This window comes from Apodemus sylvaticus, chromosome 4 (assembly GCF_947179515.1).
Source record: "Apodemus sylvaticus chromosome 4, mApoSyl1.1, whole genome shotgun sequence".
Taxonomy (NCBI): domain Eukaryota; kingdom Metazoa; phylum Chordata; class Mammalia; order Rodentia; family Muridae; genus Apodemus; species Apodemus sylvaticus.
The window spans coordinates 13,211,614-13,219,190 of record NC_067475.1 but is presented as its reverse complement, the minus strand read 5'-3'; positions in this window follow the sequence as shown (position 1 = coordinate 13,219,190).

Here is a 7,577-nt window from a genome sequence, read left to right as displayed (position 1 = left end):
TCATATTAAAAAAATGCCTGAGCCAACACAGTTCTTGGAATATAATGTATACTCATACATTTTTTAAAGATTCAAATAAATTTAAAACAAATAATTTTGCAGAACTAGTTTCTCAGCAGCGATTGACACAATATTCTTCTTACTGGTGCACTTACTGCTGGTCTCATCGCCAGCTTCCCAAATGAATGGATTTTGCTTCTTAATCAATGGTCTTCTGGGATTTTTGTTACATCACTGATTTGGCTAAAACATGTAGGCTCTTGTCAAGCGGAAACACCTTTGTCCAAACTTACTGGACAGTTAAACTCTTTCTTTTAGAAATATATTTTAACTTCTCTGTCTACAGCATTCACTGAAGCAGAGACAGGACATTATGATGCTGTGTTTGCTCTCTTGCTTGTTTTCTAGAAGTGCATTAATATTAAGAATTCTATTCTCTTATTTTATGTGTGTGCTGAGGGTGTGTTGCAGATTTGGTGTCTGTATTCTGATATACTTGTATTATCATAATTATCTTGTATTTGTGAAATAGATGTTTGCTTTGTGGTAGTTATTTTTCTTTACCAGTTTGCAGTTATAGAGTGTTTCTACCATTATGCATTATATTATAACACTTTGTGTCATTGCTATTTAGATTTTAATATACATTTGTTTTTGAAGTACAGTATGTCATTATGACAAGTAGCTGGCTAATTCTCAGAGGTTTTGAAGATGGACATTTTCTTATAACATGCAGCTTAATAAGCCTGAACCTATAGGATACTTATTATTTACTAAACAATAAGACTCATTAATACCTAATGTCAAGAATATAACACTGCCCATGCCTTATAAGATTAATATACACTTAGAAGCATTGTCTATTCCTGTAAGAATTAACCTAAGTGGAATTGATAAACACCTGAGCAAAAAAAAAATGTCCCTTAGGAAAAACTTATATAAGTAAGACTTTAGAAAGAATAATATAGGTAGATAGATGGATAGGTAGACACATAGACTATGTGTGTGTGTGTGTGTGTGTGTGTCTGTGTGTGTATGTGTGTGTGTGTATTCTTAATATATATTATAGTGTGTGTGAAGAGAGAGAGAGTGAGAGAGACAGATACAGAGAGAGAGAGACAGAGACAGAGAGAGACAGAGAGAGACAGAGAGAGACAGAGAGAGCTAAGGGGTAGAATCTATGCAAAAAATCTAGAGAACATGGCAGCCCACTGGAAATCTCAGGATTGGGATTCCTAGAGCAAGTTTACCATCTGACTAGCTTCCAACAGATCATATGGAGCAGGACTAGAGAACCAGGATGACTCAGAGCAAGATCCTGATGACACCAACATCCCAACATCTACAGAAAAAATTTATTTTCTCATGGATTAAGAATCCTTACACCTTACCTTTTGCTCTAGTTTTTTACTCTGTTGCTCTGTTAATCCCTCGCCCTCCCTCCACTGTCCCTCTACACTCTTTGTTTTAGAATTAGTAAAACATGCATAATTTTAAAAATGATGCCTCAAAGCTACACTTGAAGGTAGCATCCATTATGAGACCCAACACATGGTTAGCTTTTGGTCCCTTGCACATGCTCTAGGTGTGTGTGGCAACGTCTCACCGCTAAAGTTTATTATTGGCGAGGTGAGCAGGGGGAGTTAGGAAGCAGTACTGATAGGGGATTGATTTTGATTCTAAACATTGATTTTGATTAATTAAACATTAATGAAGTGAACTAGGGGACTTAGAAGTAAAAAGTAGTAACATAGAAAAATGACTTGGAAATGAGGACACTTCTGTTCTATCATTTTGAAAGAGCATTTTAAGTCGATGCATCCCTAATCATGGTTTCAGACTGAGTTCTGCAGTATGTGAGATATATATATATATATATATATATATATATATATATATATATATATGTGTGTGTGTGTGTGTGTGTGTGTGTGTGTGTGTATGTGTGTGTGTGTACATGTGTTTGTGTGTATGTGTGTATGTATGCATGTATGTGTGTATATCCATATCTATAGAAGATATTCTTACTTCCTTTTCCTAAGTCTACATTTCTCAGTTCCATCATTTTAAACATGTGAAACGTAACATCTCTGCCTCTGCATTTCTCTATATTTTAAGTTAAAGAGAACATACATAAAGGTTACCACAGGATAAAGCCTATAGTATACATTTCACGTCATTATTTCAAAAAGTAAATATTTAAACATATCATGCCCACCACTCCTTTGTCTTCTCAGCAGAACTAAGTATTAGCTCTTACCTTTCTGGTAGCTCTGCTGTCCTCCCTGGGACAAGTTGAGGGGAAATCATTTCAAAGTCTCCCTGCTTGGGAAAGCATGGCTTTGACATTGCCTCTGGAGACTCAGGACATCTGAAAGGAAAGCGGAAATAAAGCAAGGAGATAGAACAGAAAAAGCAGGAGGATGCTGAGTACAATAGTGACAGACAACAAAACTGGGGAAAAGAAATTTCTGATGAAATCTCACTGAATAATTCTGACTTTGTTCTTGTCCAGAGGCTAGAGATAGAGTGTCCTAAAGGAACAATGCTGGACTTTCCTTGCTTAAATGGCAATCATTTGGGGACAGAGCTCTGCATGGCTGCATCAAACAGGGTCTCCATCTTTTCCCTACTATGCTATGAATATAAAATTCTCCAATCCTAAATAACCTGAATATGAAAATGACTTGATCAAAATTATTTGCATGAAAATGGTCCACTAATGGAAAACACTAGTTTAAAGAACAATTTTTTTATTATTATGAAAGAGGAAACTTCATATAGGCATAATCATACACTATTCCATCTTGTTTATTAAACACATTCAATGAAATAAGGATTTTAAGTGTTTTAGAATATTCCTGGATGTCAAAAATTATCTTCAATGATATTAGCTGATAATATTCAAGAAAATGAAACTACTTACAACAATGTTGCTAAGAATATAAGTAAGGAAACAGAAAGGAAGCAACAAATCCTGGGTACTGTGGGGGGATGTGCTCGCTACGTGAGTAGGTTGATCGTCTCCTTCACGTGAGTAGGTTGATTGATTGTTTCCTTCATGCTACTCTTCTGCAGAGTTATAGCACAACTCTAAAGAGAGAACAAGAGAATTCATTGACTTGTGAAATAATTAACAAACCAATACAAGTTGAAAATTCTGTGGTTTTCTTTCTTTTTTTTTTTCATATGACTGCGATGTAATGCATGTCAGTATAACTCTAGGTATAAATGGAGACTTGTCATAAGGGCTATCTTTCCATGGCAAGACTGACTATGAATTTTATTTTCTTTATTTTTCTTACTTCCTCCTACCTGAACAGATTTCCCTACGATAAACATAACCATGTAACCATAAAAGTGTTTTTCATAGAGTACCCATTTGAATTTCTTCACCTAACTTTTGTATACTAAGTAAATCCACTTTTGTTGCTTTTATTTTGCTGTATCATGAAAATTTATCCCAGTTTACAAATGGAAACTCTTTTGGTGATTTGCAGGGGTTGAGGGCCAGGGCATCCCTGGTAAACTTTCTCTAGCATATAAGAACAGAAGATGAATTCATTCAGTCAATTCATTAAGGAAATGATTGCTTACAGAGTGAAAAATGCTCTCCCTTCCTGCTGAACTTGTTGAGTCTTGAGGTGTTTAATAAAGACAGCAGCAACACACACACAGACACACACACACAGACACACACACACAGACACACACACACAGACACACAGACACACACACAGACACACACAGACACACACACAGACACACAGACACACAGACACACACACACAGGCACACACAGGCACACAAACCCAGACAGACACACACACACACATACACTGTATACACGTGCACGCAGACAATATGAACCAGATCCTGTAGTATGTCAGCAAATGCCAAAGGACTACATAATGAAGGGTGACATGCCTTTCTCTACAGAAACATGTCAAGCCTGTACAATATAAAGGCTAAACTTTAGCTCTAAATCATTGGCTACAGTGTGGCTCTAGCTATTTCCAGGCAAGGAGCCTTCTATGACAAGGAAAAAGTTTTATTAACAAAATGCACTCCCTTTCACAAACTCTCTCTGTGGCAAATACTTCCAAGAAGAAAGGGCATTGTTTGCCCCTTTAAAAATGAAGCAAATCTCTGTAAGGAATGCATTTGAATCAGGATGCCCCAAAGCCAGTAGCGAGGGTATTCCTCTGTCTTTGTGTCTCTGTACAAATGTTTACATATGTGTGTTTATGTGTTTGTATGTATATATGTATACATATATATGTATATGTGTATAGGTATTTGTACTTGTACATGTATACATATACATGTGTAAGTGTGTGTGTGTGTGTGTGTGCATGTGTGTGTGTGTGTGTGTGTGTGTGTGTGTGTGTGTGTATTTGTGGCACTGGCCTTCTGGCCTTTAATACCAGTATTCAGAGGCAAGCAAATCTCTGTAAATTTGAGATCACCTGACTTGCAGGCTAGCCAAGGCTACATAGTGAGAACCTGTATCAACAAACCAAACCAAACACATATTTCTCAGACTAAGGATGACATCCCCCGACTCTCCCATCTGTTTTATATCCAGGAAGCTTTTTTGTTCTCTGACAATCTACCCTATGATAGGTTTGGTTTGCTTGTGTTTAAAGTTTCAAAAGTATGGGAAGACATTCACAGGAAAGCTTCTTTTCCTGTTGCTTGATTAAAAAATGCCAGAGTACCATCAAGTGAAAAACATGTATTTCCTCATATGTTCTGTTCTGTATTTTACAGAAATTTCATTTTTTAAAAAATTATAACATTCATATTTTCAACATATAACATTATCTTCACACATTAAAGTTGGGAACTTTGGGGTTCACTTTATGCATCCACTGACATTTCATAACATGGTCTCTGTGTATTAAAGCAAATGGTGTGCATTTTCAGAACTCCAAATGAAAAACGTCCATGTTTAAGATTTTTGGAAACATCTTTTCCACTTCGGACCCTTTTAATGTGGTCTTTAAAATATATGTAACAGACCACAGGGCACATGTTTCTCAAGAGTATGCACATTAAATACTCAGAAGTGAGGACGTAATTCTATGCAGATGTTGTCATGGTAAATACTCATGATAACACACAGGAAAGTGGCCAGAACTCAAGTTTAAATCTAGCCCAGCCAGACTTGAATTACTGGCTGTTATTTTTCAAAACATTTTCCTTTATTTTAGTCTTAATGAATAAATGTTTTCATATCTGATACAATAATGTTTGAATTCTGTTGAAACCACATATTTCCCTCTTCTGCAGCTCTGTGAGAGTAGTGCAGGCAGGAGGTAAGCGCTTGCCCTTCCCTGGAGAACTCCTTTTAATACATTTACATCACTTGAGTTATTTACCTCTAAATTTCAAGTTGGTCTGCTAGAGAAACCTCATAAAATGTCCTGGAACTGCTTTCTTAAAGAGGAAGTCTTTTCTTTTTAAACTGTTTTTTATACTATTGTTTGTTGAAAAGACATAAAACGAGAATGAAATAGTCACAAAATGTGATGTTGCATTAGATTCGCCACAGACAGATATATTTTAAAAGTCCCCACCCAAGAACATCTTTGAGGTCCAGTCTGATTTTAATTTCTGCACTTGGGATGGCATGTGGGACCATGCTTGGAATTCACCTATGTGAAGAGAGAAAAGTGACAGGTGGGTCAGGGTGTCTGCTGCTTTAAAAACTGATACTTCAGGACTCCTTAAAACTCATATTCAGACTTATTCAGAGCCTTATGGGCGCTCCTAACTCTACTTTGATCCAGAAAAGAAAATCAGAATGTGACTTTATGTCTAAATGTCACAGTATATGTTGAGTCGAGTCCTAACACTCTAGTTATTTTCTTGCCTTCTCTTTGTAAAGAAGACTTGCAAAATAGCCTCAAACACTTTGTTTAAGGTTTTTATAGGCTTTACATCCTTCATGAAGTCACTCAGTCAATGAGGACCCCAGTTTAAACTTTTATAGCATTCCTAAGTCTTAACAAAATTGTAAGCTATACAGTAGGTTATTGATTTATCATCTTTAAATCTCTTGAAATTTTATTGCCTATAAAATAGAATAGAAGAATATATGAAATAATGTCTTTCTTCTTAGCATCTCACGTAGAGCTCAGCACATAGTAGGTAATCAATGAATGTTTTCAGCTACTGAAGTGTCTTTGCATCATATTCTTGCCTGGATTTCTGAGCAGACTTTGGGCTGACGTGCATTAACCTGCCTCATCTAAAATGAGCACTTTCTTTTGCCTTTAGAGATGACATGCTGTTAACAGCATGGTCTGTTACCTGATATAATATGTGAAGTTTAATCACCAAAAGTAGCTCCTTCCAAATATACCTGGAGGAATGACCTGATTAATGGGGCTTATTCCCGTAGCAGAAGCTTCTTTTCAATGTACTCTAAAATGCAGAACACAACTTTACGTGAGTAACAAGCATTGGACTATGAATTGCCTGATTCTGTTATTCATTTTGTTCAGTCACCTGTGAAAAGGACCTTACTCTGTGATTGTTTATGACAAAACATATTCTCATTGTGTTTTTGTTCTTCAGCTTTGGTACCTATTATCCATGCTAGCAGTCATTATCTCTGTCCAGGGCTTTTGGAGGCTTGTAAAGTGGCAGCTGAAACAGTTCTCTTTATAAAATGCAAAAGTCCTTTCGAAGAATTCCCTCCGGGAAAGTGTACAATAATCTCAGAACATGGGCTAGTTTGAAGTGGCAAATGCTGACAGTTCCTGCCTTTGGGGGAAAAAAAAACGAGACAGTGGAGACTTTCTGACAAATGTGTAGTCAACTCTCTAGCTTCTTAGCTGTTCACAGGACAAGTGTCACAGAAGGGAGTACAAAGTCAATGTAATTTCCCTATCAACCTCCCCATTTTAGTCTGAGTTCCAGGGCAAGAATAGTCAATCCTGTGCTAATTCTTTCTGACTCATCAGGTCCAGAGCAATTTAACTCTGCAGGTCAAATTTCCTCTAATCATGGAGCATTGGTTTTGAAACCAAAAATGAGACTTATTTATTTAGAAAACAAGATTCTAACTCTCCTGACATGATCTAGAGAGAGGACATTTCTACAGAAGGGAATGACTGTTCCTTATGGAGAGTTGACATGACCAAAGAAAAATAATGAGTTGTCAGATTCCTCTAATCAACCCTCTGGGTCACATATCCAGACTGGTGTATTCTTTCTCTTGGTCCAGGGGTTCGTGTTAAAGATGCACTCAGCTGTGGAATGCAAGGAAGAATGAGAGAGCGACAAGCTAGCAGAGGACCAGAAAGGGTGCCATGCCTTCTCTCTGCTGGCTTTGAATTTCAAAGATTTTGTGAGATTTTTGTTTTGGTTTGTTCTGCTTGTGTGTCTACTGTTTTGTTTCATTGGTATTTCAGGAACAAAGATGGATATTTAATAAAGTCCATCCATCCACTCCATAAAAACATATGTTGTACAAGTTTTCCTGGGGAAGTAGGGCAGGATGTCTGGCACTCTTCCCTGAGTAGAAGTGCATCAGGTTTAGAAGCTAAGGAAATATTTACTTCTTT